A 10,132-nucleotide genomic window follows, 5' to 3' on the forward strand; every position below is an offset into this window, starting at 1 on the left:
TTCCTAAAATTTTCCTGCAGCTCTGACGCTTGAGAGATACTTGCAGGTCTGTCCCATCTGTCCCTGTTTAAGTCTGATGTTTCAAAAAGGTGTTATAGAGCTGAAAAGATCTTCTAAACTTACTTCTAAAAGTGAAATGCCTATTTCAAATGTAAAGCAGGGTCTGAGGAAATACGGCTGTAACTTCTTCCACTTGTATGAATTATCTCATGAAAGATCAAAGTGTTGCAGCCACATGTTCAATGATGAACTTGCTGAATAATTCTCTATAACTCGTCAATTCATTAGGAAGGAGATATCAGTACAGAGTATTTGAATCATCTACAGTAGCTTGCATTGCTATTGGAGACCAAGAGAAAGAAAGGAAAAACACTCCAGCGCAACAATGCAGTGGGGCACCATTCCTCCTAACACATAGGCTTCAAAAATATTTATCCATCCTCTGCCTTTGCAGGGTAAAACAATGAATTTTGTATAGCTTCTCTCCAAAGACAAAAGTGCCAGGTTTGTGAAGAAGACTGGCATTGTGGTGCCCCCCAGAATCCACTCCAGACCCCCCGCCAGGAACCCCGTCTGAAGTTACTGTGAGAAGAGAGGAGATGCCTGCCTGCCTCATCCAGGCCCTGCTACTCCATATTCATGTGTGGATTTGGGGGGGGGGGGGGGACTCACTCATCAAACACGAGTAAAAAGTTGAACTCAAAGCACCTCCTTTTTTTGGGATATGGAGTCCTGTTTGATGTTTGCCGTGGTGTACTGTCATGCAAAAAAAAAAAAAAAAAAAAAAAAAAAAAAACATGCACACAACTGTGCAAAATTTAATTCCTGCACGTACATAAAGGATCAGTGCTACATATTGGTCATAGAGTTTTTATACATCTATCCATTCTTTTTGTTGACACTGTTTCCAAATAGTGTAAAAATGTGTTTTTGACAGCTGTCAACATTTACACCAAATTCTAAAGTTTACATCCACAATTTGTCAAATACCCAATAAAACACTGCCGTTGCTTGAGATGAGTGAATCAGACTTTAGTCCAGAGTAAACAATAACTCACTCTTCATTCTGAGGTGATGGTGATGCTGAGTAGGAACTTGGGATACACTGTCATATCTGAATCTAAGGCTGCGCTCAGACCAACAACAGCACTGCTTCAGGTAGGAAAAAAAAAAAAAAAACAACATTAGGTGCCACAATTCCATTATCATTCTGGTATATATGGAAACAATGCTCTGGATTGTTTATATTTCTTTAAACCAACAACAATCACCTTGGAAGGCAGTAAGATCAGGATGTAGTGACAGTGCCCTTGAAAAATAGGGCTTGTTTTGGTGCAACATTTGCACATGGGGAGGCGAACCCTGGCATTAAAATGATTCAAAATGACTGCAAGAGAAAACACGGAGGTAAGGAAAATCGTATTTATATAGCCCAAAATCACAAATTTGTCTCAAAGAGATTTCTCATCTGTGCATAATGCACAAGCTAGCACAGCGGTCCACGCTACAGTACATGCTACAAGGTTTTCTACCTGGTGAGATTGGATGATGTTGCACTGCAGTGCGTGAAAAGCTGAGCCAGGAGCAACTTTTTGAATGGCAACTGTGTTTTTTTTGCAGGAGCCCTCTGCAGCACCAACCCTGCTCTGCCAGCGCAGTGGTCTCCTTGAAAGAGAGCGAGTCTGTTATTTTTTGACGCAGTGCTGTTGTTGGTCTGAACATGGCCTACGGATACACATGGCGTGTTCACGTGTAGCACAAACCAAAGTCATAAAGGTTCCTATTCAAGAACACTACAGATGGCTAGAAGGTCTTTTAACGGGCAACAATACGCACCGAGCATTTGTGTGTGTTTCATGGCTGTGTGTGGCTTTGTCAGAAAGGACGAGAGGGGATGAGGCTGGCTGCCAACAGATTGTCAAAATGCCCTCAGTGCAGAGTCCAGCTGCTGATTGTGCCATTTACATGTATTTTGCTTTTACCCCACCATTCTTTCCACAGAGAGAGACTGAGAGAGGTAGGGGCTTTTCATTTAAAGAAATATCTTGTCAAATAAGTTATACACCTGTTAAGATCATTGTTCAAAACTGCTGTTTGGGAACTAAAAACATAGAAACTAGTCATGTAAGTCAGAACAACCATCCTCTCTTTACATTTCTGTAGAATCTGACCATCATGCTCAACCATATCAGGACGAACACTGCAATCCATGTAGTACAGTACTTTAACAGAAGTGGGTAGTGACAGTTTAATGTGTGACAGTTTAATGTATCAGAGCTTTTCTTCCCCACGATGAGAAGCCAGAGTCTTGTACGTCGATTGCAGCTGTGCATGAGTGCCTGTCAGCATCCCAGCCAAGATAAACTGTGTGCCTGTAACTGCATCCAGCCTGGTCACATGAGATGTTTGAGGCTGTTAACACAACAACACAACTGCAGTAATGTAGGACCCAATCAAGTCACCGAACAAGCTACTAACCAAGAGCCCAGTGCTTCTCCTCTCAAGAACTGTTTGTCTTCCTGACTTCTGCCGGTTGTTATCACGTTACATTCTTCATCAGAGCATTTGGAGGTTTTATGGTGATGTGATTTATATGGGCTTGTGGCACGTTAATGATGCCAGGGAGCTTTGCCTGCCATCCATATTCATGAACAACTGTGTTAGGGGAGCTGAGGAGATGGAAGGAGGAGGAGGTACTGCCATGCGTCCGCCAAAAGTCTCCCGAGTACAAAGTCTGGATGGTGGAGCTGCTGAGGCCTGGAGTTCACACGCCTGTAGGCACTGGCCCACCTGTTCATCCACTCTAGTCACATTCCCAAAGAGATGCCATGCTGTGATCTGGATATTTAATGTGCAACTGCCAAACTTTAACCTCACATAGTTGCTACTATTTTATAGATTACAGATTGAAACAGTGATAATATCTATGGCTACCTATATTGAAAAATCAATAGGGGTGAAAATCAGAAAATTGATCATTGCTCTAGTTTAACCATTTTTAAAAGTATAATCATTTAGATGGACACTGGCACTTAATCTGAGACAAATATCCATTTTCCCAATTTTGCAGCTGTCCTTGTAAACTGGTAAAAACCGAAAGTGATGAGCCAAAATTATACAGAGGAGAATATACTAATACCTTACAACCATCCTCTTGATCCAGTCAGATCCATCCAACATGCAAAGCCACACTGAAGGATGTCACACTGCAATTTGCAGTTTCAGTAAAGTCACAATATCAACCTTGAATGGTCATCCAGTTGGGAGGACATTACCTGACTGCATCTCATGGCAACAGACTGGCCAAACAGGGATCACTGTATAACTCTATATATAAATATAGATATACAAAATGGTAAGCACATCTCTCATAAATTCATGGACTCCCATTGTTGTTTTTTGGAAAACCTACATAAATGAATGACTTACGGACAACACAGTATCAGTGAGTGATTGTCATCTAGACAAGCTGATGAAAAAGGATGTGCACTGAAAATGCTCCTAACTCCAGTGCCATTGTAAAACACTGTTATTTTGCATTTGCCTATTCAAGCACTTAATTCTGAGGTGAGGCGCCGATTTAAAACCTCCATTCATTCTTGTCTATATCAATAGAGAAGGCAGCAGGATTTCACGTCCTATTAGCGATCATGACCTAATCAATGAGCTGTGCCTTAAAACAGCTGACAGCTAATTACGAGGGGCGCTCTCTCTGTGTGCCATGCCATTCAGGTAACCAGTGGTAATTAAAGAGGAGGAAGAAATATCTGTTGAAGGTTGTTCGTAGTGCAATGGAGGCAGCGCTGAGTGAATTGCATGGACCCTTCAGGGTGAGGCCTAATTTGCGCCTGAGCAAATCAATAACCATTTCATCTCAGCTGCTGTGGAACAACATATATGAAAAAACACAATGAACATTACCTTGGGGAGATTGGCACCAGAAATAATCTCACTGCTGCTACTTGGAGCAATATCTTCTTGCTTCATTTGGAAAAGAAAGAGCCCAAGTGTTGTCAAGGACATTGTGTTTTGTTCCATCCTCAGAGGAGATTCCATCCAGTTGCATTACTGTAACAAAAAGGATAAAAGTCAAATTACTTTCTTGTACCACAGTGTACAATAAAAAACATGCACTTTGTTATAAAAGTGATTCTCGCTTTAAGACAGTTAACCAAACAGAATCATACATTCTACGATACCAACCATAAAAAAGGAGACTGGTTACCAGTCTCTGTGATTTTAATACCTTTGGGAACCTGCATAACTCTACGATCTTCCATACAAGGCTTCACAGAAAAATATAATCATTAAAGAAAATAATTAGCAGGGTTCTCCGGTAGAATACAAGTCATCCATGAAACTTTCAGTATCTTGAGATCTTTGCACGCACACACACACGCACACACACACACACGCACACACACATGTGCAATAGATTTCTCATCACTTCAGAATAACAGTATTATTCATGCAGTATACTGCTTCAGAAAGATAACATATGAATTCAAATGTCCCCCTAGTTTGCTCATAATCTCGGTCACTCTGAAGCCCATACTGCGAGTCAGCAGTCCTGCTCATTACTGCAGTGTTGAGAGGTCCTACAGGGTGTGACGAGAGTGGATATGTGTGTCACTGACAGGTCAAAGAGGTCATACTTTTAAGCGAACTAGATGAAAGCTAGGGTGTTAGTTCAGGCGACCGAGTGTCGACATTGATGACATGGAGTGACTGGTGGCGGCCATACTTCTAGAGCTGTGGACGAGGTCTCCATGTTAACACATGAGGGGGTCAGTTGAGAATGCCATATCTCATTGTGGCTGTGTTTCACTTCAAAGTTTGTCACTAAAACTGAAACCAAACCTCTGTATGCTTCACCTGTTTCTACTTTGTCTAATGCCGTAGCAAACTAGCAAACAATATCCACGGGTTAAGAGGCTAGGGTTGAGTACCGAACCATGCTATTAAGGATAATGATTAAAGTACGTCTGTAATACAGAGTGCCAATTCACATTAAACCAGCTGTGCCAAATTTCGGTAACTGAGAGCACATCTGGGTGAGAGAGTAACTGAGAGCTAGAACACCTCTGCAGCTTGTTCAAGTCACAGGGAGTCAGGTCAATGGGCAAGACTGAGGAAACAGCAGGTCAAGCTCATAATACAGTATATCTACAAGCTGAAGAGTGTACCGTGCTTGATAGCCTGAAAGCAAACTTCACTGACATCTTCAGTTAATCAATTGGCTAGTTGGATAAGGTGTAGAAAGATATTCACTAGTCTCAGCCAACACTCAGCCACTGGCTTTTCTGAAACTGAGAACTCTGGACTTATTTTTTCCATTTTTGGTATTACAGAGAGAGCAAAAGGTACCCAATGCCATGAGGCTGACTGTAAAATCAGATATGACTGATTAAAGTATAAACTATACAAGAACATATTTTTTTGAATATGTTTTGAACACGCAAGTCGTTTAGAGAGCGTGATAATATATCTAATGTAGCTCTTTCTATTGCATTGAAATAAAAAAAAAAATTCTGCTATATTGTCTCCTTGAATGGTAGGCAAATGGGTTCCTATTTCAACATGATTGCCAGCTTTGATGAAGCACAAACCAGAAACAAGTAAGAGCGATCCAGTCCATCAGTAATTCAGAGAACACATTTATTCCCCACCTTTTTTTGGCGATGGATGAATAGCAGTAAAAGAGAGGGGGGATTGAACCAGCCTGCCAACCAACTCAAATAGGCAAACAGCAGGACGTGCGCTCCCTGCCAGACGAGCCGCCATCACAGCAACTGTTGCCACGGTGCAGAGCTGCCAGCCTACTTTTGATTAGCGAGCATCTTGGATGTGATTGGCTACAGTATGAATGATGAGGCAAAGAAGGGTCTTAAATGTTGAGTAATTAACCTCTTCACTTGCACAAATTCCACTTCAGACATCACAACTACTGACAGCTTCCTGTCAGCAACCTGCACCAATCAAGCTCTAATCTGGGAGACAGAGGGGGGAATACAAAGGCGGTGTTTGGGCTGTCACCACTGTGGTGCGTCTGAAACTGTCTGATGAGACAATGCACTGTGTCTCGGTGTTGACAATGAAGGGGCCACTCACTGCTGCGAGGGAAATGCTCGAGGAAGAGGAGGAAAAAAACACCTCACGGCTATAATCATCATCATCTACATGTGTAAATGAAAACAGCACACGTAATCAAGAGGTGTGAGTGAGGGGCAGACAAAAGCATGATGGGTAGAACGAGGCTTTGTCTGATTGGTGGATTAACCCAGAGGCTGGACTATGACAGTTTGATTATATTTTTTTAGTCATGTTAAAAACATGCAAACTGTGAACGTGACACAAATGGCAGCACAATAACGTGAAGAGTGACAAAAAGACAAAAGAAGAGAGCAGAACATATTATAATTTATACCAGCATTGCTACAAAATGTTCATTATACTGCAAGAACATTCACTTCTCCCTTTGAAATGGAGAAAATAGAAGTAAACATTGTGCTCCATTTACACTGAAATATGTAATTAAGTTCATGCGGTGTGCGGTTCAATGTGGAAACATTTGCTGGACATACTGCATCCTTTTTAGGGTGTAGCTAAAAGTTGTAATTTCCATCAAATTAAACTATTTCAAGTTATCATATGGATAGAAGAGCAATTGCTCTCTCTTGTCATCTACATCCTGCTTTTTTGAGGCCTGCACACAACAGTACTATTTGGTGTTGCCAATTCCAAACTAAGAAAACAAATCAAACAATATTGTGTTAAGATCCTACTTTAGAGGGATTTCTCACACTTGAAGGTTGTTTGCATACAGAAAGTCATTTTTTTTCCAAAGGCAGACAGCTTGATCCAATGCGGGGTTTCTGAGAAATAATCAAAGGCCTGAAAAATCAAACGGCCCTCTTCAAAAACATACACCAAATCATTCTTTCCGGTCAAACGAGGAAGAAACACACACAATTCTGCTTTCCAATGGGGAAATCCAATTCAAACCATATTAGCCTTTGCATTTCATGAGTCACAGTTCATCCAGGAAAAGATGGAAAGCACAGAGCTTTTACACATGAATTGATCGATCCACCAAAAAGGGACAGGATGTAAGACAAATGACATGCCAATCAAAGAGAACTGAATGTCAAATCATCCTACTGTAGCACAAAGATGATGCTTTCTGTAGGCAAAACAACCTTCAACATGTGTCCTCCAATCTTCTGATGAAAGTATCTCTCACACAGCCTTCAGAAATGCAATCACCGGGTGGGAATCTTTCTGAAACTATACGCCATTGAAGTGCATGAAGTATATGGTTTTATTAATAATGGGTCAATGAGAACCAAATAGAAAATGACTACAGAGGTCATGAAGATTTCCATCTTTCAGGTAAGCTTTTAATTATATATGTAATGTATTGTATGAGTAAGATTTGCTACATACTTCACTCATGTCAACACAGTTAATTGCATTTAGATTGTGCCATGTTCTGTTGGACATACTTCTTCAATATTAAACATCTTGGTGTGTAGTTTGTTAGTTTGACCTCTGATCCCCACACAGAGCACAGAGGTACCACTTTAAACAGAGTGAAGACCCATCAGAACGAGCCTTTTCCTCGTGTCCTTGGGTTATGTGTCGGCTCAGTGGAGTGGGGAGCCACCCTGTAGCCCCTGTGCTGCTGTCCACCAGATGGCTGCTGCTGTGAGCCAGCAAAGAGCCTGCCTGGTGGCCACTGAAACTTAAATGTAGAGGGGGCTGTTGGTTATGAAGAAACGTCTTCAGACGAACTAATTAAAAAGGTCTTTTTCATCACGCCCGCCCATCTGTTTAGAGAACAAACCTGATGGAATGGCTGGCTATTGAGTTTCACTGTGCAATTAACTTAAATCTCTCCGTGAGCACTTTTTCTGAAATTAAATTATTCAGCTTCTTCTATGGCAATGATGAATTTTTTTATGTCCAGTGATCTCCTGAGTGTAATTTGCAGATCTTTAAAGGAGCTAAAACCTTTTTACAAAATAAACAAAGACCTCCATAGGAGAACACCAAGTCATTAACCTGACTGTAGTGTACTGCAACCTACCCAACAATTGATGTAATTAAGGACTTTACACTGTCTTTTTTTTCCGCTCAATTGTGTAGAACCTTTTTTCATATCATGAATATTCATTGCTCATTAATTCCTCACATCAGTATTCTAAAAGCATTTTAAAACAGTGTTTCTAAACAAAGCCTTTATGTAAATCAGCCGGCATCTACAAGCAATCTGAACGAAGGGACTACAAGACCACAGATTCAACAAGGTCAGTGCACATGGCGGAGAAAGCAGTTCTCCCCACTGTCCTTTGACAAGGTTAGCCCGTCTTGTACTGGCCAAACATGATAAAACCAATGACCGTTGCAGGAATAACTAGCACTTCAAATCACATACTGTAGTCAATCCTGGTCAAGTCGTGTGAAATGATGGAGGGAATAACATAAAGCATTAAAAATGAAGCACTTCATCTCAGCAAAAACATAAAACATCCACCTCTCCTGTGACTCATTGCTCCACCAACACTCTCAGACTACATAATAGGATGACACTGCCAGCTCACTGTCAGACGGTCGGGGTGTGTGTGTGTGTGTGTGTGTGTGTGTGTGTGTGTGTGTGTGTGTGTTCATCTTCATCACCTAAACACTCGTTGCTTTGCAAGCTTGCAGGTCAACATACAACAGGCCGGTTTGAGCTCATGACCCACATCCTCATTGCTGTCGAAACCAGACAGGCTGGATGAGGACTCTGGGTGTTCAGTGATGGCAATAACAAGGGAGATGATTCACATTACACTTTGTACCAGTATGGTGAATTATTATCTCTTCATCATCTACACCATTACAACTTACAGCAGCAATGCTTGCTTCATCCCTAGCCTCTCTTGCCCCTGATGCTTGCTATATTACACACAGTAAACAAGGTTAGGTCTTCAGTGATACATCATTTCAAGTTGTTTCTATGAGGCTAATTAATTCATATTCACCTTATGGACTGTGTTGCTTTGATTTACTGCCTGCAGCGTTATCTCAGTTCAGTGGCATGTTGCTATGCTTCTATGGCCATCCAACCTGAATTTACATTGCTTATGACAGAAAAGTGCAAACTCCTCACACATGGAATCTGTTTTGAGGATTGAGATGTCAATGGTTACGACCCCCCTGAAGCACGACCATGCATGCAGAGAGAGACTGTGTGTGGGGCTTACATCTTGCCCAGCCTCTGATAATTTAAGGACTTTTCTACACGCCAGATTGTTTTAATTACTGAGAATAAGTGGCAGCATTTGGTCAGGTTTATGGGTCTTCTTCAAAGAGCGAGCTTGGTTTAGACAGACCAATCTGTGGGACTGCAGAGCTGTAAATCCAAAACTGAGCAACCACTGCCACTAACAATGCCCAGGGCAGATGTAGGCAGCCTAATGGAGGGGGGGCAGAGTGTTCAAAAAGCCTTTCTTCCTTTAATATATCTGAAGTTATGATCAGCATTCATTCTGAATGGGATATGAAGTCATCTAAAATGATGAACAACAATACCAAAGCAAGTTAAAAAATCAAAGTGCCATTTTCTTTTTAAGATTTGGACCCGTGTTTCGACATCTTTTAAGTGTCAAGGGGTCAATGAGAACTCAATTACGAATGCTCTGACCTCTTTGAACAGACAATAATGGAAATGAAGACATAAGACGTAAAGAAAGGGAAAGATATCAAATGAATTGAGAATTTGAGTGGTATGGGAATTGCTTGTGGATAAAAACTTTCACAGATAGGAGTGAGTAGAGTTCCAGCATGGGAAAACAGGGTCAGTGCTGGGTTGGGGTGAAAGAGAGAGGGAGGGGGCAGACTCCTGACTTTTCAGTGAACTCATTTCTATTCTCATACAACACCCAACTCTCTGCTAATGATGAGAGCCCTGAGGCAAAGTGGGCTGGGATGCACGGGGGCTGACTGTGCTCTGCACAGACTCAGCAGCCATCAGACGTCTGCAGCAGCCCAGGCCAACTGTTTCCACTCAGACACCGACTTCCTAAGAGCAACGAGGTACAGTCTGAGCTGACAGGCTCTTGAGTGATTTGTCAAAAGGCTCTGTGCC

The sequence above is a fragment of the Chaetodon auriga genome, chromosome 14 (assembly GCF_051107435.1).
Source record: "Chaetodon auriga isolate fChaAug3 chromosome 14, fChaAug3.hap1, whole genome shotgun sequence".
In the NCBI taxonomy this organism is placed as follows: domain Eukaryota; kingdom Metazoa; phylum Chordata; class Actinopteri; order Chaetodontiformes; family Chaetodontidae; genus Chaetodon; species Chaetodon auriga.